Source organism: Physeter macrocephalus, chromosome 14 (genome assembly GCF_002837175.3).
Source record: "Physeter macrocephalus isolate SW-GA chromosome 14, ASM283717v5, whole genome shotgun sequence".
Classification (NCBI taxonomy): Eukaryota; Metazoa; Chordata; class Mammalia; order Artiodactyla; family Physeteridae; genus Physeter; species Physeter macrocephalus.
The window spans coordinates 57709217-57734770 of NC_041227.1; the positions used below are offsets into that span (position 1 = coordinate 57709217).

The following is a 25554-nucleotide window of genomic DNA, read 5'->3' on the forward strand; positions in this document are numbered from 1 at the left end:
TTCACTGCAGCATTATTTACAATAGCCAGGACATGGAAGCAACCTAAATGCCCATCAACAGATAAATGGATGAAGAAGATGTGGTATATATATACAATGGAATATTACTCAGCCATAAAAAGGAACGAAATTGGGTCATTTGTAGAGACATGGATGGATCTAGAGACTGTCATACAGAGTGAAGTAAGTCAGAAAGAGAAAAACAAGTATCACATATTAACACATATATGTGGAACCTAGAAAAATGGTACAGATGAACCAGTTTGCAGGGCAGAAATTGAGACACAGATGCAGAGAACAAACGTATGGACACCAAGGGGGAAAAGTGGCGGAGGTGGTGGTGGTGGTGGTGTGATGAATTGGGAGATTGGGATTGACATATATACATTAATATGTATAAAATGAATAACTAATAAGAACCTGCTGTATAAAAAAATAAATAAAATTCAAAAAAAAAATAGAAGCAATCTGAAAGATTAGATTAAGTTGGTAATCTACTTTCCTTCTTGTCCCAAATTTCTTTTGTTAAAAAATAAATTTATATATTTATTTTAAAAAAAGAAAAAGGAAATGAGAAGGGAATCAAAACATGCCACTACTAAAATAATTCATCTAAACACAAAGGAAGGCAGTATGGAAGGAAGGGACAAAAAAGGTATAAGATATACAGAAAGCAAATAAAATGGCAATTCCCTATCAGTAATTAAATGTAAAAGGATTACATTCCCCCAATTAAAAGACACAGATTGGCAGAACGAATTAAAAAAGAGAATCCAACTAGATGCTGTCTATGAGAGACTCACTTTAGAGCTAAGAACCTGCATAGATTTAAAGCAAAAGGATGGAAAAAGTTATTCTGTGCAAATAGTAACCACAGGAGAACAGGAGTAGCTATGCTAATATCAGACAAAATAGACTTTAAATTTAAAAAACTATTACAAGAGATAAAGAAGGACATTATATAATGATAAAAGGGTCAATTCACCAATAATATAATTACAAACATATGCAAACATCAGACCCTAAATATATAAAGCAAACATTGACAGAATATGTCAAGAATTCCTGCAACTCAACAACAACAAAAGACAAAAACAACGCAATTCAAAGATGGACAAACAACTTAAACAGACATTTCTCCAAAGAAGGTATACTAATGGTCAATAAGCATATGAAAAGATGTTCAACATCATTAATCAGTAGGGAAATGCAAATAAAAATCAAATGTGATATCATCTTACACCCATTAGGATGGATACTCTTTCAAAAAACAAAATAACAGGTATTGGTGAAGATTTGGAGAAACTGGGATCCTTGTGCAATCATTGGTGGGAGTGTAAAATGGTGCAGCTGCTATGGAAAACAATATGGAAGTTCCTCAAAAAAAATTAAAAATAGAATTACCATGTGATCCATCAATTCCACTCTAGGTATATACCCAAAAGGATTGAAAGCAGTGTCTTGAAGAGATATTTATATACTCCTGTGCATAGCAGAATTATTCACAATAGCCAAAAGGTGGCAGCAACCCAAGTGTCCACTGATGAATGGATAAACAAAATGTGGTATATACATACAATGGAATATTATTCACCCCTACTAAAAAGGAAATTCCAGCACATTGTACATGGATGAACATTGAGGACCTTATGCTAAGTGAAATAAGTCAGTCACAAAAATATACATACTGTATAATTCCAACACATTCTTTTCAAGTGCACATGAAACATTCTCCAGGATAGATCAAATGCCAGGACACAAAACAAGCCTTGGTAAATTTAAGAAAATTTAAATCATATTAAGCATCTTTTCCGGCCACAACGCTATGAGATTAGAAATCAGCTACAAGAAAAAACTGCAAAGAACCCTAACACGTGGAGGCGAAACAATATGCTATTAAACAACCAATGGATCACTGAAGAAATCAAAGAGGAAATTTTAAAATACCTGGAGACAAATGAAAATGAAAACATAACAATCCGAAATCAATGGTATGCAGCAAAAGCAGTTCTAAGAGGGAAGTTCAAAGGGATACAAGCTTACCTCAGGAAACAAGAAAAATATCAAATACACATCCTAACCTTACACCTAAAGGAACTACAAAAAGAAGAACAAAACCCAAAGTTAGTAGAAGGAAAGAAATCATAAAGATCAGAGCAGAAATACATAGAGACTAAAGAAACAATAGAAAAGATCAATGAAACTAAGAATTGATTCTTTGAAAAGATAAACAAAATTGATAAACCTTTAGCCAGACTCATCAAGAAAAAGAGAGGGCCCAAATCAATAAAATCAGAAATGAAAAACGAGAAATTATAACCAACATCACAGAAATACAAAAGATTATAAGAGACTACTATGAACAACTATATGCCAATAAAATGGACAGCCTAGAAAAAATGGACAAATACCTGGAAATGTACAATCTCTCAATACTGAACAAGGAAGAAATAGAAAATGTGAGCAAACCAATTACCAGTAATGAAATTGAATCAGTATTTTAAAACTCCCAACAAATAAAACTCCAGGACCAGATGGCTTCACAGGTGAATGCTACCAAACATTTAAAGAAGAGTTAACACTTATCCTTCTCAAACTACTCCAGATACTGCAGAGGAAGAAACACTTCCAAACTCATTCTATGAGGCCAGCATCAACCTGACACCCAAACCAGACAAAGATATAAAAAAAAGAAAATTAGAGGCCAATATCACTGATGAACATACATGCAAAATCCTCAACAAAATGTTAGCGAACCAAATCCAGCAATACATTAAAAGGATCAAATACTACGATCAAGTGGGATTTACCCCAGGGATGCAAGGATTTTTCACTATCCACAAATCAATCAATATGATACACCGCAATAACAAATTGAAGAATAAAAATCATATGGTCATCTCAATAGATGCAGAAAAAGCTTCTGACAAAATTCAACGTCCATTTATGATAAAATCTCTCCAGAAAGTGGGCATAGAGGAAGCATACCTCAACATAATAGAGGTGATATATGACAAGCCCACAGCTAACATCATACTCAGTGATGAAAAGCTGAAAGCATTTCCTCTAAGATCAGGAACAAGACAAGGATGCCCACTCTCACTACTTTTATTCAACATAGTATTGGAAGTCCTAGCCTCAGCAATCACAGATGAAAAAGAAATAAAACGAATCCAAATTGGAAAGAAGTAAAACTATCAAAGTTTGTAGATGATATGATACTATACATAGAAAATCCTAAAGACACCACCAGAAAACTACTAGAACTCATCAATGAATTTGATGAAGTCGCAGAATACAAAATTAATATACAGAAATCTGTTGCATTTCTATACACTAACGATGAGCTATCAGAAAGAGAAATTAAGAAAACAATCCCACTTACCATTGCATCAAAAAGAATAAAACACCTAGGAATAAACCTACCTAAGGAGGTAAAAGACCTGCACTCAGAGAATTATAAGACACTGATGAAAGAAACTGAAGATGACAAACACCAAAAGATATGTCATGGGGACTTCCATGGTGGTGCAGTGGTTAAGACTCTGTGCTCCCAATGCAGGGGGCCCGAGTTTAATCCCTGGTCCAGGAACTAGATCCCACATGCATACCACAACTGAGAGTTCCCATGCCACAACTAAGGAGCCCATGAGCCACAACTAAGGAAACTGCGAGCCACAACTAAGGAGCCCATGAGCTGCAACTAAGACCCAACACAACCAAATAAATAAGTAAAATAAAATAAAATAAAAGTAATTTTTTAAAAAAGACATACTATGTTCATGGATTGGAAGAATCGGTATTGTTAAAATGACCATACTACCCAAGGCAATTGACAGATTCCCTAGCAAAATACCAAAGGCATTTTTATGGAAACAGAAGTCCCCAAATAGCCAAAACAATCTTGAGAAAGAAGAACAGAGCTGGAGGAATCATGCTCCCTGACTTCAGTCTATACTACAAAACTACAATAATCAAAACAGTATGGTACTGGCACAATCACACATAGATCAATGGAATAGAATAGAGAGCCCAGAAATAAACCCACATGCTTATGGTCAGTTAATCTATGACAAGGGAGACAAGAATATACAATGGAGAAAAGACATTCCCTTCAATAAGTGGTGCTGGGAAAACTGGACAGCTACACATAAAAGAATGAAATTAGAACATTTCCTCACACCATATACAAAAATAAATTTGAAATGTATTAAAGACCTAAATGTAAGATCAGAAACCATAAAAATCCTAGAAGAAAACATAGGCAGAAAACTCTTCAACATAAATCAAACCAATATATTTTTGGATCTGTCTCCTAAAGCAAAGGAAATAAAAATAAACAAATGGGACCTAAGGAAACTTAAAAGCTTTTGCGCAGCAAAGGAAACCATTGACAGAATAAAAAGACAACCTACTAAATAGGAGAAAATATTTGCTAATGCTATGACCAATAAGGGGTTAATATCTGTAATATATAAACAGCTCATATAACTCAATATCAAAAAAACAATCCAATTAAAAAATGGGCAGAAGACCTGAATAGACATTTTTCCAAGGAAGACATACAGATGGCCCAGGCACAGGAAAAGATGCTCAACATTGTTAATCAGCAGAGAAATGCAAATTAAAACCACAGTGAGATATCACCTCACACCTGTCAGAAAGGCTATCATTAAAAAGACCACAAATAATAAATGTTGGCAAGGACGTGGAGAAAAGGGAACACTTGTGTACTGTTGGTGGGAATGTAAATTGGTGCAACCGCTGTGTAAAACAGTATAGCAGTTTCTCAAAAAACTAAAAACAGAACTACCACATGATCCAGCAATTCCACTACTGGGTATATATCCAAAAATATGCCACGGAGCAACTAAGCCCATGCGCCACAACTACTGAGCCTACGCTCTAGAGCCTGTGAGCCACAGCTACTGAGCCCGAGTGTCACAACTACTGAAGCCCACACTCCTAGAGCCCTTGCTCTGCAACGAGAAGCTACCACAATGAGAAGCCCACACACTGCAACGAAGATAGCCCCTGCTCGCCACAACTAGAGAAAGCCCACGCACAGCAATGAGGACCCAACGCAGCCATAAATTAATTCATTCATTCATTTTAAAAACAGATGCGGTGTATGTATACAATGGAATACTATTAAGCCATAAAAAAGAATGCTATTTTACCATTTGCAACAACATGGATGGACTTGGAGGGACTAAGTGAAATAAGTCAGACAAAGACAAATACTGTATGATATCACTTACGTATGGAATATGAAAAATAAAACAAACTAGTAAATATAACGAAAAGGAAACAGACTCACAGATATAGAGAACAAACTAGTGGTTACCAGTGGGGAGAGTGAAGAGGGAAGGGGCAAGACATGGGTAGGAGAACAAGAGGTACAAATTATTATGACATAGGCAGAAAACTCTTCAACATAAATCAAACCAATATATTTTTGGATCTGTCTCCTAAAGCAAAGGAAATAAAAATAAACAAATGGGACCTAAGGAAACTTAAAAGCTTTTGCGCAGCAAAGGAAACCATTGACAGAATAAAAAGACAACCTACTAAATAGGAGAAAATATTTGCTAATGCTATGACCAATAAGGGGTTAATATCTGTAATATATAAACAGCTCATATAACTCAATATCAAAAAAACAATCCAATTAAAAAATGGGCAGAAGACCTGAATAGACATTTTTCCAAGGAAGACATACAGATGGCCCAGGCACAGGAAAAGATGCTCAACATTGTTAATCATCAGAGAAATGCAAATTAAAACCACAGTGAGATATCACCTCACACCTGTCAGAAAGGCTATCATTAAAAAGACCACAAATAATAAATGTTGGCAAGGACGTGGAGAAAAGGGAACACTTGTGTACTGTTGGTGGGAATGTAAATTGGTGCAACCGCTGTGTAAAACAGTATAGCAGTTTCTCAAAAAACTAAAAACAGAACTACCACATGATCCAGCAATTCCACTACTGGGTATATATCCAAAAATATGCCACGGAGCAACTAAGCCCATGCGCCACAACTACTGAGCCTATGCTCTAGAGCCTGTGAGCCACAGCTACTGAGCCCGAGTGTCACAACTACTGAAGCCCACACTCCTAGAGCCCTTGCTCTGCAACGAGAAGCTACCACAATGAGAAGCCCACACACTGCAACGAAGATAGCCCCTGCTCGTCACAACTAGAGAAAGCCCACGCACAGCAATGAGGACCCAACGCAGCCATAAATTAATTCATTCATTCATTTTAAAAACAGATGCGGTGTATGTATACAATGGAATACTATTAAGCCATAAAAAAGAATGCTATTTTACCATTTGCAACAACATGGATGGACTTGGAGGGACTAAGTGAAATAAGTCAGACAAAGACAAATACTGTATGATATCACTTACGTATGGAATATGAAAAATAAAACAAACTAGTAAATATAACGAAAAGGAAACAGACTCACAGATATAGAGAACAAACTAGTGGTTACCAGTGGGGAGAGTGAAGAGGGAAGGGGCAAGACATGGGTAGGAGAACAAGAGGTACAAATTATTATGTATAAAATAAATAAACTATAAGGATATATTATATGACACAGGGAATATAACTAATATCTTATAATAACTATAAATGGAGTATAACCTTTAAAAATTGTGAATCACTATGCTGTACATTTGAAACTTGTATAATGTTGTACATCAACTATACCTCAATTTTAAAAAGTATTTTTTAAATATTGTATGCTTCCACTCATATAAGATACCTAGAGTAATCAAATTCACACACAGACAGTAGAATGGTCATTACCAGGGATTGCTATAGGGGAAAATAGAGAGTTATTGTTTAGTGAGTACAGAGTTGCAGTTTTGCAAGATGCAAATAGTTCTGGAGATGAATAATGATGATGGTTGCACAATGTGAATTTCTTAATGCCACTGAACTGTACACTTAAAAATGGTTACAATGGTAAAATTTACATTATCTGTATTTTATCACCATTAAATATGTTTTTAAAAAGCAGACGGGGAGGGGCTTCCCTGGTGGCGCAGTGGTTGGGAGTCCGCCTGCTGATGCAGGGGACACAGGTTCGTGCCCCGGTCCAGGAGGATCCCACGTGCCGTGGAGCGGCTGGGCCCGTGAGCCATGGCCGCTGAGCCTGGGCGTCCGGAGCCTGTGCTCTGCAGCGGGAGAGGCCACAACAGTGAGAGGCCCGCGTAACGCCAAAAAAAAAAAAAAAAAAAAGCAGACGGGGAAAAGACACATTATGAATAATGGAGCAAAGATAAGAATGATGGCAGATTTGTTGGAAATGATACAGGGTAGTGGAGTACCATCTTTAAAATTCTGAAAGAGGGGCTTCCCTGGTGGCGCAGTAGTTGAGAGTCCACCTGCTGACGCAGGGGACACGGGTTCATGCCCCGGTCTGGGAAGATCCCACATGCTGTGGAGCAGCTGGGCCCATGAGCCATGGCCGCTGAGCCTGCGTGTCCGGAGCCTGTGCTCCACAACGGGAGAGGCCACAACAGTGAGAGGCCCGCGTACCGCCAAAAAAAGGAGAAAAAAAATTCTGAAAGAAATCTGTCAACCTAGAGTTCTATAACATGCAAAAGTATCTTTCAAAATTGAAGGCAGGGGCTTTCCTAGGGGCTCAGGGGTTAAGAATCCGCCTGCCAATACGGGGGACACGGGTTTGAGCCCTGGTCCAGGAAGATCCCACATGCCATGGAGCAACTAAGCCCATGCGCCACAACTACTGAGCCTGCGCTCTAGAGCCACGTGCCACAACTACTGAGCCCGCGTGCCTAGAGCCCGTGCTCCGCAACAAAGACAAGCCACCGCAATGAGAAGCCTGTGCACCACAACAAAGACTAGCCCCCACCCGCCACAACTAGAAAAAGCCCACACACAGCAACGAGGACCCAACGTGGCCAAAAATAAATAAAAATAAAAAATAAATTTATTTTTTAAAAAATGAAGGCAAGACGTTCTCTGACATACAAAAGCTGCAACAATTCACTGTATTCAGATTCTTATAAGAAGAAATGTTAAAGGAAGAATTCAGGCAGAAGGAAAAGTGCCAGATGGAAGTCTGGATATACACAAAGAAATGAAGAACACCAGAAATGGTAACTATGTAAATAAGTATATGACAGTTTTTCTTAGTATTTAAATCTCCTAAAGGTTAACTGACTATTTAAACAAAATTAACAACAAATGTTGTATGGGCTTTATAACATATGTAAAAGTAAAATATATGAAAACAAAAACATAAAGGTCAGGTAGAGAGAATGGGAGCATATTATTGTAAAATGTTTACGTTATATGTTAAGTGGTATAATATCACTTAATGATAGACAGTGATAAGTTAAAGATATATATTATGAATCCTACAGCAAACACTAAATTAAAAACAAAAACCAAAAAACAGAGTGATAGCTAATAAATCAAACAAGGTGATAAATGGAACTATAAAAACTAACAAAATCAAAGCTGTATAAAAAGAGAGAAAAGGGAAGGAAAAACAGATGGGACAAATAGAAAACAAGTAGCAAGATGATGAATTTAAACTTACTCATATCAATTGTCTCATTAAATGTAAATGGTCTAAATAATTCAATTAAAAAGCAAAGATTTTCAGAATGGCTAAAAAAGCAAAACAACTCTATACTGCCTATGAGAAACACACCTTAAATATAAAAACACAGATATAGGTTAAAAGGAAGCATATAGAAAAAGGTATACCATGCTAATACTAATCAATTATTGGAATGGCTATATTTATATAAGACAAAATTTCAGAGATTTCAGGACTAAGAATATTACTAAAGATAAGAAGGTCATTTCATAATGATAAATTCATGAAGAAGTCAAAAGAATGCTAAATGTTTATGCACCTAAAAACAAATTCAAACTACATGAAACAAAAAAATTACAGAAATTCAGGGAGGGATAGACAAATCCATAATTATAGCCAAAGATGTCAATACCCTCTCTCAGTAATTGATTGAACAAGTCAACAGAAAATCAGTACGGATTTTTTAAAAAACCAAAAATACAAAAACGATACTAGCAGCCAACTTGACCTTATTGACATTTATACAACACTTCACCCAACAACAGAATACACATTCTTTTCAACAGCACATGTTCCCCAACCACAGTGAAGTTAAAGTAGGAATTAATAAAAGGAAGATCCTTTTGAAAATCCCGAAATATTTAGAAACTAACACACTTTTGTGTAACCTGTGGGACAAAAAAATATAAGCCAAAGGAGAAAATAAGTATTTTGAACTGAATGAAAATAAAAACACAATATATCAAGTGGTGTGATAACCTGCTAAAGCGGTATCTGAAGAGAACTTTTATAGCACTAAATGCCTTTATTAGAAAAAAAAAGTTCTCAAATCAATGGCCTCAGTGTCCACCCTAAAAAAAAAAACAAAAAAAAACTAGAAAAAGAAAAGCAAATTAAACCTAAAATCGAAGAAAGTAAATAATAAAGGCCAGAGCAGAAGTCAATGAAATAAACAGAAAAGCAATACAGAAAAATCAATGGAACTAGAAACTGGTCCCTGAAGATCAGTAAAAGTGATAAACCTCCAACAGACAAATCAGGAAAACAGAGCAAGAGAACACAAATTACCAATATCAGGAACGAGAGAGGTGACATCACTACAGATTCTACAAGTATGAAATGGATAAGGCAATATTATGAAAAACTTTATGTCAATAAATTCAACGACTTAGATGAAACAATTCCTTGAAAGTCAAATCATGAAGTTCACTTAAGAAGAAATAAATAACCTGATTAACCCTATATCTATTTTTTTAAAGTTGAATTAATAGTGAAAAGCCTTTTCATAAGGGAAACTGCAGGCCCAGATGGCTTTCCTGGTGAATTCTACCAATCATTTAAGGAATAAACAATACCAGTTATATGCAAACTCTTCTAGAAAACTGAAAAGGAGGCAATACCTCCCAACTTATTCTATGATGCCAGTATTACCCTGACACCAAAGCCAGACAAAGACATTACTAGAAAAGTAAATTACTGACCAATATCCTTCAGGAACATAGAACATTTCTAAACAAATTTTAGAAAACTGAATCCAACAATATATAAAAAGGATAATATATCCTAACCAAGTGGAGTTTGTCCAAGGAATATAAGGATGGTTTAATGTTTGAATAATCAATCAGTGTAATTTACCATATTAACAAACTAAAAAAATTTAAAACCATGATCATCTTAATAGACACAGAGGAAGCATTTGAAAAAAGCTGACATTCATTCCTGATTTTTTTAAAAATCCCTCACCAATTAGGAATAAAAGGGAACTTCCTAACCTGATAACGGCCATCTATGACAAACCCACAGGGAACACCATGCCTAATATTGAAAGACCGAATGCTTTCTCCTTAAGATCAGAAATAAACTAAGAATGTCCTCTCTCACCACTTCTACTCAACATTATACTGGAAGTTCTAGACAATAAGGCAAGAAAAATAAATAAAAAGCATTCAGATTGGAAAGGAAGAAGTAAAACTGTCACTATTCACAGATTACATACATGACTGCCTATATAGAAATCTGAAGGAATCTACCAAAAGACTACCAATAAGTGAGTTTAGCAAGGTGGCAGAATAGCAGGCCAATATAAAAAAATCAAGTGCATTTCCATCTACCAGTAATGAACAATCAGGACTTGATATTTTTAAATAATATCATTTATAATATATTCTAAAATATGAAAAATAAATCTGACAAAATATGTGAAAGGTGTGTACACTGGGAATGACAAAAACACTGCTGAGAGAAATTAAAGAAGACCTAAATAAATCAAGAGATATATCATGTCCAGGGACTGGAGGACTCAATAGTGTCAATATGCCAGTTCTCTCCAAATTGACCTAAAGATTTAATGCAATCCCAATAGGCTTCTTGTATAAATTGTTACCAGAGTCTAAAATTCACATGGAAATATAAAGGAACTAGAATAGTCAAAAGGAAGGACCAAGTTGGAATACTAACACTACCTGATTTCAAGATTTATTATAAACCTGCATTAGTTAAGATAGTGTGGAACTGGTGTAAAAATAGACAAATAGATCAATGGAACAAAATAGAGCCCAGAAATAGGCCCACACATATGTGGACAACTTATTTTCAACAAAAGTGCAAAGGCAATTCAGTGGAGAAAGGATGGTCTTTTCAACAAAAGACACTGGAACAATTTGATACCTATATACAAAAAAGCGAACTTCCATTCATAACCCACAATATATACAAATTTAACTATAAATGGGTCATCGACCTAAATGTAAAAACTCAAATTATAAAACTTTTAGAGGAAAACATAGGAAAAAAACATTGTTACTTTGAGTTAGGCAAAGTTTCTTAGATATAACAAGAAAAGAATGATGCAAAGGAGAACAAATAGATAAATCGGATTTTATCAAAATTTAAAACTTCTGCTCTTAAAAGAACACTGTTAAGAGAAGAAAAAGAGCCACACAGGGGAGAAAATATTTGGAAATCATATATCTGATAAAGGATTTGTATCCAGAATATATCAAGAACTTTCAAAATTCAATAATGAGGGGGCTTCCCTGGTGGTCCAGTGGTTAAGACTCTGCACTTCCTTGGGACTTCCCTGGTGGCACAGTGGTTAAGAATCCGCCTACTAATGCAGGGGACAAGGGGTGAAGCCCTGGTCCAGGAAGATCCCACATTCTGCGGAGCAACTAAGCCTGTGCGCCACAACTACTGAGCCGGCGTGCCACAACTACTGAGCCCATGCACCTAGAGCCCGTGCTCCACAACGAGAGAAGCCACCGCAGTGAGAAGCCCACACACCATGATGAAGAGTAGCACCCACTTGCCACAACTAGAGAAAGCCCAAGCGCAGCAACGAAGACGAACGCAGCCAAAAATAAATAAATAAATTTATTTTTTTTAAAAAAAGACTCCCCACTTCTACTGCAGAGGGCATGGGTTCGATCCCTGGTCGGGGAACTAAGAGCCCACAAGCCGCGTGCCACGGCCAAAAAAAACAGAAAAACAACCCAATAAAAAATGCATAAGGCGTATGAACACTTCTCCAAAGAAGACAGATGAATAGTAGATAAACACATGAAAAAATGCTCAACTTCATTAGTCATTAGAGAAATGCAAACTAAAACAATGAAATAGCACTGCCCACCTGTTAGAATGGCTAAATTAAATTTAAAAGACTAACCATACCACGTGTTGATGAGGATGTGGAGGAACTGGAACTCTCTTACACTGCCAGTGGGGATGCAAAATGGCACAACCACTCTGCTGGAAAACAGTCAGTTTCCTAAAAATATAAACATCTGATCCAGGCATTCCACTCCTATGTATTCACCCAAAAGGAAGGAAAGCTTTTTAATGTTCTTTCAAATGTTGGTACACAAATGTTCATAGCAGCTTTATTTGTAATAGCCCCAAACTGTAAACAACTCAAATGTCCATACCACTCATAAGTAACAAGGAACAAACTCTTGGTTCACAATATCGTACAACATGGATGGGTCTTGAAATAATTACACTGAATGAAAGAAGTCAGGAAAAGAATACATAAAACAACAAGGTCCTACTATATAGCACAGAGAACTATATTCAATATCCTATGATAAACCACAATGGAAAAGAATATTTTTTTAAAAAAGAAGGTATGTGTGTGTATATATATATATATATATATATATAAAACTGAATCACTTTGCTGTACAGCAGTAATTGACACAACACTATACTTGTGTATAGTAAATTAGTATATTATTAGTAAATTAACTATACTTCAATCTTACATATATATTTTTTTGGCTGCGCCATGCAGCACGTGGGATCTTAGTTCTCCGACTAGGTATCCAAACTGTGTCCCCCTGCATTGGAAGCATGGTGTCTTAACCACTGCACTGCCAGGGAAGTCCCCAATTTTTTAAAAAAAGAAAAAGAATACATACTGTTTCGAGTCCATTTATATAAAATTCTAGGATATACAAACTAACAGATAGTGACAGAAAGCAGAATGGCTGTTGGAGGGTGGGGGAGATGGATTACAAAAGGACAGGAAGAGACAACCAAAAACCAAAACCCCAATTCAAAAGAAAAAAGCCACCCTGGATTTCTACAAGTGTTTTTACCTGAATGGAACTAGTGGCTTTTATTTGAGATAAGCTGAGATCTGGATGCAGTGTTTAAACTTTCTCTAAATATTTCCCATCGTGTTATTTTTAGAGCTAGCATGGGATTAAACAGCACTCACTAATATACCATGACAACTGGCAAACATACAGAGGTAAACGCCAGAGAAACTGTTCACACTTCCAAGACCTCTAGTTGGTCCAACAAGCAGTTACAGAGACAGAAAGCATCACAAGAAAACACAGTGACAGCTTTTTAAAAACCATGAAAGGAGAGAGAAGAACAGCAAAATGTTTCCAATAAAATCTTACTCATGTTTCCAAAAAAGCAATTCTAACTTGTCCATAATGGAACAAGGAAAAATGGAAAAGGTCATCTTTCATGTTCAACATTTTTCTACCTAAGTTTTACGTGTATATGTACAGTTTCACAGCACTAAAGCGGAACCACGAGGGGAAAATGCAAAAGGTAGGTTCTGCTCTGTAAGTAAATTTATCATCACATTTGCTCTCGTTTCCTTCCACCCATTTATCTTTTCAAGTTGCCAAGAACATCCCTGGGAATAATCACCTCCTACGTCAAAAGCTGGGGATAGGATAATTGGCATCTGATGATGGGAGATGACATCTTTAAATAGTCACTTTTAACTTCATAACATATATTTCATCTTTAACCATGTATATACTGCTTCAACTCCTAGCTTTAAAAGGTTGGGGGAGGGGGGTATATTGGAAGATGCCCCAATAACAAGCATAAATTCTCCAAAACTTTGCAATGGCTAAAAAGAAATTTTTGAAACCCGTTACATCAAGTGTCACTTACATAACAATGATCTTAAAATACAAGGCCTAGGAAAAGATCAACATCCATCCTATCTATCTGTCTGTCTGTCTATCTATCAAAATGACTTCCTGGTTAATGATTAAAGGTTTGAGTTTTTGAAATATCATATACTATGAATAAACCTAAAGGAAAATAAATGATTCTTTGTGGTACTAATAAACACACACCTTGTATCATTCATGTGAGATGCTGGTACTACTTTATACAACGTGGCAACATATGTGAAGGAACCCATTTGGGACATTCACATAATGTTTCTTACAAGCTCATAATACTGGAAACCAAAGGAATTTGTTCGGTTTGATACCAACACACTCACACCCATAACACGTCTCCACCACATTGGGCGGACCTCAGCCAAGACATCACACAAAGTGCATGGCTGATTGTTTCTGCCTCGTCCAAACCAACTCCGCACAAAGTTGAAAATAAGAGCCTCAAGCAAGAGCAAATACAACTCCCGTAGCCCAGCAGCACTGAAGGCCGGCTCACTCATCAGCAAGCAGATGCTTGCAGCACTGTTTGCTTAAGGCTGCTACAGTACGGCAGAAAGTTATCTTAGGAAAGCAATGACCCTGACATCTATGCTAAAGAACCTTCCATACGTGTGCACTGGGAGCCACGTGCAAAGATGCAAGAGCAGCTCTGCTTGTAATGAAGAAAACTTGGAAACAACCCAGGTGGCCAGCAATAGGGGATTTATTAAAACTGTGCTACAGTCCCCCGAGCAGACTAGAATACAGGAGTTAAAAGGAATGAGCTAGAGCCATAGGGAGTGACATGGTTAGACCTCTGATGCTTTGTAGAGTTAATATCAAAAAGAAGACATGTTGGGCTTCCCTGGTGGCGCAGCGGTTGCGCGTCCGCCTGCCTACTATTTTTGTACCGCTTGCAAGCTAAGAATGTTTTTTACATTTTAAAAATTTGTGGTGGGGGCTTCCCTGGTGGCGCAGTGGTTGCGCGTCCGCCTGCCGATGCAGGGGAACCGGGTTCGCGCCCCGGTCTGGGAGGATCCCACATGCCGCGGAGCGGCTGGGCCCGTGAGCCATGGCCGCTGAGCCTGCGCGTCCGGAGCCTGTGCTCCGCAACGGGAGAGGCCACAGCAGAGGGAGGCCCGCATACCACAAAAAAAAAAAAAAAAGAAGACATGTTTACAAAATATGCACAATATGTACCATTTGTCGGGGAGAACATGCCCCCAAAACACTACGTTTCCTATGTATAAACACATATCAACAGGAAAAGAAAAAGATGTGGGAAAATCCAAAAAAAACTCCTAACAGCGGTCACCTCGAAAAGGAAGAGGAGAGAGAGGAGGGAATTGAGAGCTGAGAGGGTGGGAGTCCTCCACCTAATGCAGGACAAGTAATAAGAGAAATAGCAATTTATCCTGTTACTGTCGACTGCTTTTTATATCCATAAAACCGTCACCAAACTCTGCACACGAATGTTTGTGCCTCAGATAATCTGGTTGACCTTTTCAGAGCATATCTGGGGGAAAAAAAAAAAAAGGGAAAAGAGAAAGAACAAAACTTTTTATTGTTTATAGCTGCCAACTTGATCTTATTCTGGTTCTGGAATGAACCAATTTAAACTTATTTTTCCAGGGTTAGAGGTTCTAAGATTGACTTGATGAGGTGATATCAGGGCATTCTATACAGCTATAATTTTTCTGCAGAATTCCTCTTTGTACCATTTTCTGTATGGTTGGCATTATTTGTGAAAGGGAGTTGAAAAAACTACTGCCTCTCTCTCCAAGCTGGGAGACCTTCAGTTTTTCAGAGGTTACACAGGCAACACATCCTGCTTCAGTCCTCACCTTGCTATGTTCTGCAGGGGCCTGCACACTGCCTCTGTGTGGCAGGGATTCCTGCTTGGATGGAATGCCAAAAGAAGGTAAACACAGGTACCACTAACTTTCTAGCTGCTCTTCCACTGAAAATCACAGAAATCTCACATGATGAAATGCCAACGCAATGAATTTAGAATCCAAGAGTCATAGTCACCAGCAACAAACAACTGAAATATTCATAGATGCGGGGACTCAATAGTGTTGACATTAATTTCCCCCAAATTCAATTATAGCTTCACTACAATCCCAATCAAAATCCGAGCAGGCATTCTGTAGAAACTGATGAGCTGATTCTAAAAAGTATACAGAAAATCATATGGAAACAAAGGACTAGAATAGGCAAAACAGTTTTGTAAAAGAAGAACAAATTTGGAGGATTTACAATACGTGATTTCAGTACTCTCCATAAAATACAATCAAAGACTGTGTGGTAATTGGCATACAGATAGATATACAGATCAATGGAACACAAACCACAGGAACAGACCACACGTACATGGTCAGGTGAATTTTAACAAAGGTACCACGGCAGTTGCATGGAGAGAGGATAATCGTTTCAACAAGTGGTGCTGGATATGGGAAAAAATGGACATCAAGCCCAACCTCACACCATACACAAAAATTAACTCAAAATGGATTCTAGACCTAAATGTAAAAGCTAAAATGATAAAAATTCCTGGAGAAAACCTTTGTGACCTAGGTAGACAAAGCTTTCTTAGGACACAAAAAAGCATAAAAGAAAAACACTGATAAATTGGACTTCATCAAAATTAAAAACGTCTGCACTTTGAGAGACCCCACTGAGAACACGCAAAGGCAAGCCACCAAGTAGGAGAAAATACTAACAATACGTATATCTGAAAAAAGACTTGTGTCCAGAACATACAACGAACTCTGATGATTCCAAAATAGGAAGGTGGGCTTCCCTGGTGGTGCAGTGGTTAATAATCCTCCTGCCAACGCAGGGGACACGGGTTCGAGCCCTAGTCCAGGAAGATGCCACATGCCGTGGAGCAACTAAGCCTGTGTGCCACAACTACTGAGCTTGCACTCTAGAGCCCGTGAGCCACAACTATTGAGCCTGTGTGCCACAACTGCTGAAGCCCACGTGCCTAGAGCCCGTGCTCCACAACAAGAGAAGCCACCGCAACGAGAAGCCCACGCACGGCAATGAAGAGTAGCCCCCGCTCGCCGCAACTAGAGAAAGCCCACGCGCAGCAACAAAGACCCAACACAGCCAAAAACAAAACAAATTTATTTTAAAAAAAAAGAAAAAGAACTGGGTTTAAAAAAAAATAGGAAGGCAAACAAGTTATAAAAATGGGCAAAAGATTTAAGCAGACACTTCACAAAAGATGTAACAGGGACTTCCCTGGTGGTCCAGTGGTTAAGAATCTGCCTTTCAATGCAGGGGACGCAGGTTCGATCCCTGGTTGGGGAACTAAGATTCCCACATGCCGCAGGGCAACTAAGCCCATGCACTGCAACTACTGACCCGCGCACATCAACTAGAGAGCCCACATCCCACAGTGAAAGACCTTGTGTGCCGCAACTAAGACCCGATGCAGCCAAAAATAAATAGATAAATAAAAAAGACGATGTAACAAATGGCCAATGAGCGCATGAAAAAGTGCTTAACATCATTAGTCATCAGGGAAATGCAAATTAAAATGAGGTACCACCACATACCCACTAGAGTAGCTAAAATAAAAAAGACAAATGGACCCAGAAATTATCATACTAAGTGAAGTAAGACAAAGACAAATATTATATATCATTTATATGCGGAATCTAAAAAAAATGACACCAGTGAACTTATTAACAAAACAGAAATAGAAATAGATGCACAGACATAGAAAACCAACTTATGGTTACCAAAGGGGAAAGGGGTGGGAAGGGATAAACTAGGATTTGGGGATTAACAGATACACACTACTATATATAAAACAGATAACCAGGGCTTCCCTGGTGGCGCAGTGGTTGAGAGTCCGCCTGCTGATGCGGGGGACACGGGTTTGTGCCCCGGTCCGGGAGGATCCCACATGCCGCGGAGCGGCTGGGCCCGTGAGCCATGGCCGCTGAGCCTGCGGCGTCCAGAGCCTGTGCTCCGCAACAGGAGAGGCCACAACAGTGAGAGGCCTGCGTACCGCAAAAAAACAAAAAACAAAAAACAGATAACCAACAAGGACCTATTGTATAGCACAGGGAACTATATTCAGTATCTTGTAATAACCTATAATGGAAGAGAATCTGAAAAAGATATATATATATATATATATAAAATCACTTTGCTATACACCTGAAACTAACACAACATTGTAAACCAACTATACTTCAATTAAAATAATAATAATAATAGTAAATAAAAGACAGGAATTGAAAGATGTGACCCAACTGGAACGCATGTATTTCTGGAGGGAATGTACGATGGCACCACATCACCTAGTCCTCGGCCCCTTCTTCCATGTGTCCTCCACGCATTCATTTCACAGGTTCATATAACCTGCCTGGCCTCATCAAGCCTGCTCGAAAACCCTGAATTTATGAGATAAAGCAATGACAGGGGGCTGGGGCCTCTGGCTCTGGCCCTGGGTTCTAAACTGTCTGTCACCGACAGTGCAGTCTCAGGGATGCTGTGAGTAGCTAAGAGAGCCTTCTTCAGGCAAAGTCTTGATTTAGGTTATCAGAGAAAAGCCTGCTGTCATCACCTCAGGCGACCTAAATATCCAAGCCTGAGGGGTTTTTCTTCCCTCCTCTGCAAGAAAATTAATTTCTCCAAGAACTCTTTAAAGCAGTTCTCAAAGTGAGGGCCCGGACCAGCAGCACCAGCACAGCCTGGGAGGTTGTGAGAAAGGCAGAACCTCAGCCCCGCCACAGGGTCCATCTGCATCTTCCCAAGATGTTCACGTTCAAGTGCCAAGCGTGCTAGGCCACAACCAAGGCTCCATGGAGCTAATGCAGGTGAAAGCCCTTCACACACTGTGAAGTGCTGCTAAAATGGATGCAGCCCTTGCTGGGGAGGGGCAGGGAGGCGGGGAGGCGGAGAGGCGGGCAGCAAGCAGGGGTGAAGGTGTTGAGGGCAGCCCCAACAGAGGAGCCGGTGGCCGCAGGAGTCCTGCCTGGAAGGAGACAGTGTCTCCAAGACACCTTCATTTTTTCAAGCAACCTCAACTGTGGTTAATCACTTTTAGACCCACTGCATTTCAGTGGGGTTCGGGTGAATCATTTCAGAGGAGTGAGGGAGTAAAAAGGCTTGAAGGTTTCTAGGACCCTCAGCAAGCCTTTCTGAAAACCTGATAAAAACTGTGACATCCCTTTCCCAGAAACACACACATACACACACATTTTACATACACTTTTGGTAAATTCACAGATTTCTTAGTCTTGAGCGCAATGGGCACCAGAGTAAAAATCTCGGGGAAGGGCTTATCTAGGAAGTTCAGCGCCAGGACTCTGCTGGCACCGTAGCTGGAGGGCACTGGCCAAGGAGGTTCTCCAGAACCACATGGAGGAGCACACTGAAAGGAATCGCATGTTAATTTCCTCTACAATACTTTTTGAAGACCTACCTGTGCAGGTACCTCTCTAAGACGCTGGGGCCAGGACAGACAGATCCTCCAGCCAGGTGTCCAAGATTTGTGGCTTCTCAGGGCTCCTTACACCTGTGAGATAAGTAGGATCAGACCTGTGTTCTCTACTTTAGGGCTCACAGAAGGTCACAGGGGCAGCCTCCCTCAGGACACCCCAGACCCTACGTACCTCAGGCATCCCACCTGCCCATCAAGATACAGATGCACCTCTATCATTCAATCCCCTCTCTCCCCTCAGAAGACAAAGCTGAAAAAAGCACCTGTTAGAATCTACTTTCCATTCCACCTGCCAGTTAGTTCTGGGCTCAGCTCACATGTGATGTTCTCTCATTTGCTAATTTCTTTTCACTTTTTATAAGCCCTATCACTTCTGCACAATAATTCCAACAACTCAGTGAACACCAAAAAATGGAGGGGGACAATGGAACCAATTTTATCATCAACCATTCAAAGGCAATGCTCAGTAATACACTTTAATTCTGAAAATGTTCAATTTTTGTTTTTTTTAATTAAAGAGCTGCAGTGAGATTTGCACATAGATCTCAAGCACTCCGGGAGCAGTATCTCAGAGTTCCTGTCTGAGGGTAAATGTCAGGGCCTTTTCCAGTCACCTGCCCAAACCGTGACATTTCAAGCAACTTGGTGAACACAACTTCCTGGCATGTATAGGTTTCCCATTTGCCTATACACCTGCACAGTGGGCTGTGGACATTCTTAATTTATGTCTCCTTATACCCTGCGAGCATCACTGGTACCAGGCGGCAAAGATGCATGTAGCAGAACGTTCTGTGCAGCTAAAAAGCTGCAGGCAACGCAAGGCCTTACTCCCAGAAATTGATTAAATCAACTGTGATAGAGCCACTGGATGGGAAACCGTGCCAGCTATTAAAGAGAATAAGGTATCCCATCCATGCATTATATTATAGTATATAATGCAGTATATATAATTTAAGATGCAATACTGTAATAGTACACATCACATTAATGTATAAGAGAAACTGTTAATTTTAAAAATAATATATGCTATCACTTATCGTGATTATAAAATGTACTACAAGCCACTGTATTAGTTAACACAGTCATACATTAATTGAGAATCAAAGTGCACTTTAAAGTCAGTCCATTTGAATAAAAATAAAAGGGCACGTTTGAATACATAAATGCGAATATGCGTATCAATTGTCTAGAGCATTGGGTATCAGCCTTTCCCGCGCAGCTGCATCACCTGGAGGAGAGCCTGTTAAAGCCCAGATTGCCCGGCTCCCCAAGCAGGTCTAATTGGGCAGGTCTGGGATGAGCCAGAGAAGTTGCATTTCTTCTAACCAGCTCCCAAGTGATGCTGCTGGTCCCGGGGCCAGGCACACACCCCAGGGCTCAACCGCGGCAACCTGGGGGAAGAGGAGCTTTGGGGCTTTTTATTTCAGAAAACTTACACATTCATTCAACAACCCTCGTTGAGCGTCAGCTCCATGCAGGGCAGCCGTGGACCGCCCGAGGGGTCGGGCTAGTAGTAAAGGAACCACAACCTTTTCCTTCGCCTCCTGGGTGCCTCAACCTAGGGGGGAAACTGAGGCCCCGAGACCGGTTGTCCAAACTCACGGAGTCTCTCTGGTGGAGCTGGGATTCGAACCCCTGGCTCTGAAATGCCTGCGAGCGTCCTGAGCGCTCCCGAGCTCCAAACGAGTTCCTCCCGCCGAGCCTGTGGGAACTCTGGGGACTCTGGAGACGAGGTCCCCGGCCCCACTCGGACACGCAGAGGCGGAAGGACTCCCCTCCCCGCTCTGCTGCCGTGAGTCCGCGGCGAGCGGCCGGCGCGCGCACGCTTGAGCCCCGCCCCGCCGGCCGCTGCGAAAGGGCGGGGCCGGGCGGGTGCGCTGGGGCCCGCGCTCGTGCCCGTGGGGCGAGCGCACGGGAGTGGCGCCAGGATAGAGGCTCGCCGAGCCGCCATTCTAACGCAGGCGCGGTGGCCAAGTGGTAAGGCGTCGGTCTCGTAAACCGAAGATCACGGGTTCGAACCCCGTCCGTGCCTAGCGTTCTCATTTCCCTACAAGGGGGCGACTTTTTAGGGGTGTGACCACTTTTCGAGAGTAATCATCGACGTTCTATCCTTTCTGGATCCCGTATTGATCAATAGATCTTCACCTCTGGGTGCCGACGGAGCCAACTGTTTTCACTCAGTTTAGATTCAGGCTCTCTCCGGCCCGCGCAGGTCAAAGTCCGGGTGGTCCGGCCTCTGCACTGCTGTGCCGCCAACTTGACCGGCGGGGCGTTTGGCTCACTGCAGACAGCGCCCCCTGCAGTCCCCGGACGCCTCGTCCTGTGCGGGATGGAGGAGGGCTCCGGGTGGGCGGGGGTCTTAAACTGCGAGGCCCTGGAGGTCACGTGAAAACCGTGGCCCGAGCAATGATTTTAGCGCAGAAAAACCTACAGCGGATGGCCCTTGGTTCAAGAGCCACTAAGCATTTTTCTGAACATTAAAGTCCAATTGTTTCCACACTAATGAGAGAACTGCCGTTGCCTGACACTGAGCCCACACCCAGAGTCAGCTGGTGTCTGGCTTGCTATTTTTAAAAGGAAATCCATTGTAGGCACTGCGTTAGAGAGGAAATCCTGCCCAGACTTGGCGCTGGTCCGACATGAAAATCTAAAGCTCTCTCCTCTCTCTCCCTCGGAGCCTCCGTTTGCCCCCCAGTAAGATGGATCTCTGGTCTGCGCTGGCGTTTGTAAAGCAGCTGCCGAGAGACTGGCTCTAGAGGCGGCTTCAGTAAACGGAGCTACCGTCGTATGGCACCCGTTTTCTTTGCATCACCACGGGGCTGCTCGAATGCATTTAAAGATGTTATGCAATTACTTCAGCCTCCAAGAGCTGGCATATTGTATAATCTGGAAACCAGTTTGACCTAAATTGGGGAAACCTGTATCAGCGCGAGATTCCTACTGGAAGAAAGCATTAATGGAACTCTCGGTGTGTGCCTAGTGGAGCTGGAGTCTGGGGCTACCTCGGTGAACAAGGGTGGGTTCACTCAGAGAGAGCGGGGGAGATGGATACGAAGGGGATCGGAGCGGCGGGGGGTAAGAGTCCTCCTCTGCAGCAGAGCGCTCACACTTGTGAGCAGTTCATCAGCATCCCCTGGAGGCGTAGTTAAAATGCCGAGCTCTGGGCCCCACCCCCCAGAGCGTCTGCATTTTTGTTAGTTTGCGGTGGGGCTTGACATTCGCATTTCTAACCAGCTCCCAGGTGATGCTGCCGGTGTTAGTTCCGGGACCACCCATTGAGAACCATTCCGCTAAAGAGAGCTATATTCTAAAGCCACATTCTAAACCCAGGAGCACGTGTGTATGCATGTACACAAACATGTGAGATAATGCATATAAAAACAGTGAACACCAGTGCTTCTCACACTTCAGCCTGAGGATCAGGTTAAAATTTAGGTCTGTGCATCTGAGGTGGAGCCGGAAAATCTGCATTTCTAATTGGTGTTTTAGTGATGCTGATGCCGCTGGTCCCACACCTCACTGAGTATGGGGGGAGGGGGGGAAAAGGATGCACACAAAAATAATGTAACGGAGCAGGACCCTATGGGGCCTTCCCGGGGTAGCCTTCCCCCACATCCTCTGCTTTAGCTCCTCTCTGAAGTACCTAGATAAGTGTTTGATGTGAAAGTGTTTCACAGATGTGAAAAACCCCACCAAATGGAAGATATTAACTACTTGATGACGGTGAGCATGTAGCCCCCAGGCCTCCTGGAGCCTAAGGACTAATAAAGTGCCACTTTATTAGTGGCACTCCTGTGCCACTGCCCTGTTACCTCACCATCAACCAATCAGAGACCCGTACAGGAGCTGGTCCCGTACCCTGCGGCCCCCTTCCCTCACTTGGCCTTTAAAAATGCTTTGCTGAAACCCTTCAGGGAGTTTGGGGGTTTGGGGGACACGAGCCACCCGTCTCCTTGCATGGCCCTGCGATAAACCTTTCTCAGCTCTAAACTCTGATGTTTCTGTTTGTTTGGCCTCATTGTACTTCTGGCACATGAACTTGGGGTTGCTAACAATAACAGTTGTTGCCTCTCTGGAGGGAAGTAGGATGGGGTAGCTGTTGAAAGCATTCCTTCACTTCTTACCCTGTGAACTTTCACATTGTTCGGATTTTCTACCAGATGACTGTATTACGTGTGTAATTTTTTTCCCCCAGAATCACCTCCAAAACCCACAAAGGCAAAGAGAACCTATTAGAACACAGGCAAATTATAACGATCCAGAATTAAGTCATATAAATGCTTGAGTGTTCTCTGCTCTCCATTGGAGTGTTTCGTCGTTCCTTTTTAAGTGACACAGAAGTACACTTATGTTCCTCCCTATTAAAAATATCCCCAAATAGTCCTCCCCATTAAAAATAAAAAGACCACACTGCCCCCGACAGGCGGGCCAGTATCTGTGGAGCTGGTTAGTGGTCCACACAGATTTTCCTGTCTTTCCCTCCAGAAAATGAAGCAACACTCCTCTGGGACAGCATCCCACGAAAGAGCCCATTCTCATCCACCCCTACCGCTGCCCACACCCCACCCCACCCTACACAGGGTGCTCCTCTCTCGGCCCCAGGTGAAGAATGGACTTTAGAAAATTTATATAAGGTGCTGTAGGTTTCCATTTACACACACAAAAAAAATTGCATAAAATATCTAAGGGTATATATTCATATATGGAGAAGTGCTTGCTGTTTTATTTGTTTTTTGTTTTTAAGCATGGAAGATTACACTTGAATCTCAAAACCATCACTGCTGGTTGAAATCTGGGGATGCCACGGAGCTGTAGGACCAATGTGGCACAGGCTGCAGGATCAGAAACTAGTGAGCAAAATTCTGAATTCAGGTCCTGTTTACACTTAAATGGGTAAAGCTGATTGTGTGTCTGAATAAGTAAGACGTTCTGTGTTGATTTAAACTGCTTGTGCTCATGAATATATAAAGCCGTGTTTGGATCTCTGTAACTTCTGTATGAATTTCATGTCTGAAAGTCACCTTGAAATCAGAGGTCTGTTCTATAATCACACTCTAGTCTCCCTTAGAAACGTAAAGAGAAGAGAAGGCCCCTGATGCTGGGGTTAGGAGGAAACACAGGCGGGTGTCACTGAGCCTAGAGGGACCCTCTGAGACCTCACTGTGCAAACTTGACCACTGGGGAGAAGGTGGATTTGCAGAAGGAGACCAGGGCTTTCTGGGAAAGAAGAAATTAAACTCTTCCAACCCATCTTCCTGTTATCCGAAGTTAGAGAGAACTGTAGGACAGGTCCTGACAGTCAGTGGCAGAAAAAGGTTTAATAGGACTTTTTTTTTTTTTTTTTTTTTGGCTGCGTCGGGTCTTCATTGCTGCACGCAGGCTTCCTCTAGTTGCGGCGAGTGGGGGCTACTCTTCATTGTAGTGCGTGGGCTTCTGATTGCTGTGGCTTCATCTTGTTGTGGAGCACAGGCTCTAGAGCACAGGCTCAGTAGTTGCGGCACGTGGGTTTAGTTGCTCCGCGGCATGTGGGATCTTCCTAGACCAGGGCTCGAACCCATGTCCCCTGCATTGGCAGGCAGATTCTTAACCACTGCGCCACCAGGGACGTCCCAATTAGGACTTTTGAAGTCAAGGAGGGAGCTACAATCCTAGTGTTAGCCAAGAAGGGCTGTTTGTCAACAGAGGCTGCGCAGGAGAAAGCTTCAACTGTGCCACCATGTGGCAGCATAAAGCAAGAGCAGCACTAGAATGATTTTTCTGCCCCACATCTACAAGAGCCAGTGGGAGACACGGACTAGCCACACAACCTCTCTGTGCCTTGGTTTCTCCATAAAATAGGAGTGACACACATTCACTGGCTTCTACTCTCATGGAGTTCGTCTGATAACAATATTGTAAACATCCACCAGCCAGGATGGTTCAGTAAATGGAGAGCCATCCCTCATGCCATCATGGGCAGCCACTGAAAGGACTGATCGGGACTTCCCTGGTGGTACAGTGGTTAAGGATCCACCTGCCAGTGCAGGGGACACAGGTTCGATCCCTGGTCCGGGAAGATCCCACGTGCCGCGGAGCAACTAAGTCCGTG

At 41.3% G+C, this 25554-nt stretch overlaps 1 long non-coding RNA gene and 1 other non-coding gene across 3 annotated transcripts in view; one reads left to right on the forward strand and one right to left on the reverse strand.

The window, feature by feature from the left end:
• The window catches only part of LOC102983998 (uncharacterized), a 79392-nt gene extending 58131 nt beyond the window's left edge, over window positions 1-21261 (reverse strand). The window contains exons 1-2 of one of the 2 annotated variants that reach the window (XR_002891675.3): window positions 21069-21261; window positions 19449-19541 (exon numbers count right to left, since the gene is read on the reverse strand). This is a non-coding gene — a long non-coding RNA (uncharacterized lncRNA). Of the gene's footprint in view, window positions 1-19448; window positions 19542-20902 lie in introns of both variants that reach the window. The other variant, XR_002891674.3, reaches the window with a different exon arrangement.
• A 165-nt stretch (window positions 21262-21426) lies between these two features.
• TRNAT-CGU (transfer RNA threonine (anticodon CGU)) lies at window positions 21427-21498 on the forward strand. The gene has a single exon. It is a non-coding gene; the product is annotated as a tRNA-Thr (tRNA).
• Window positions 21499-25554: the final 4056 nt, after the last annotated feature.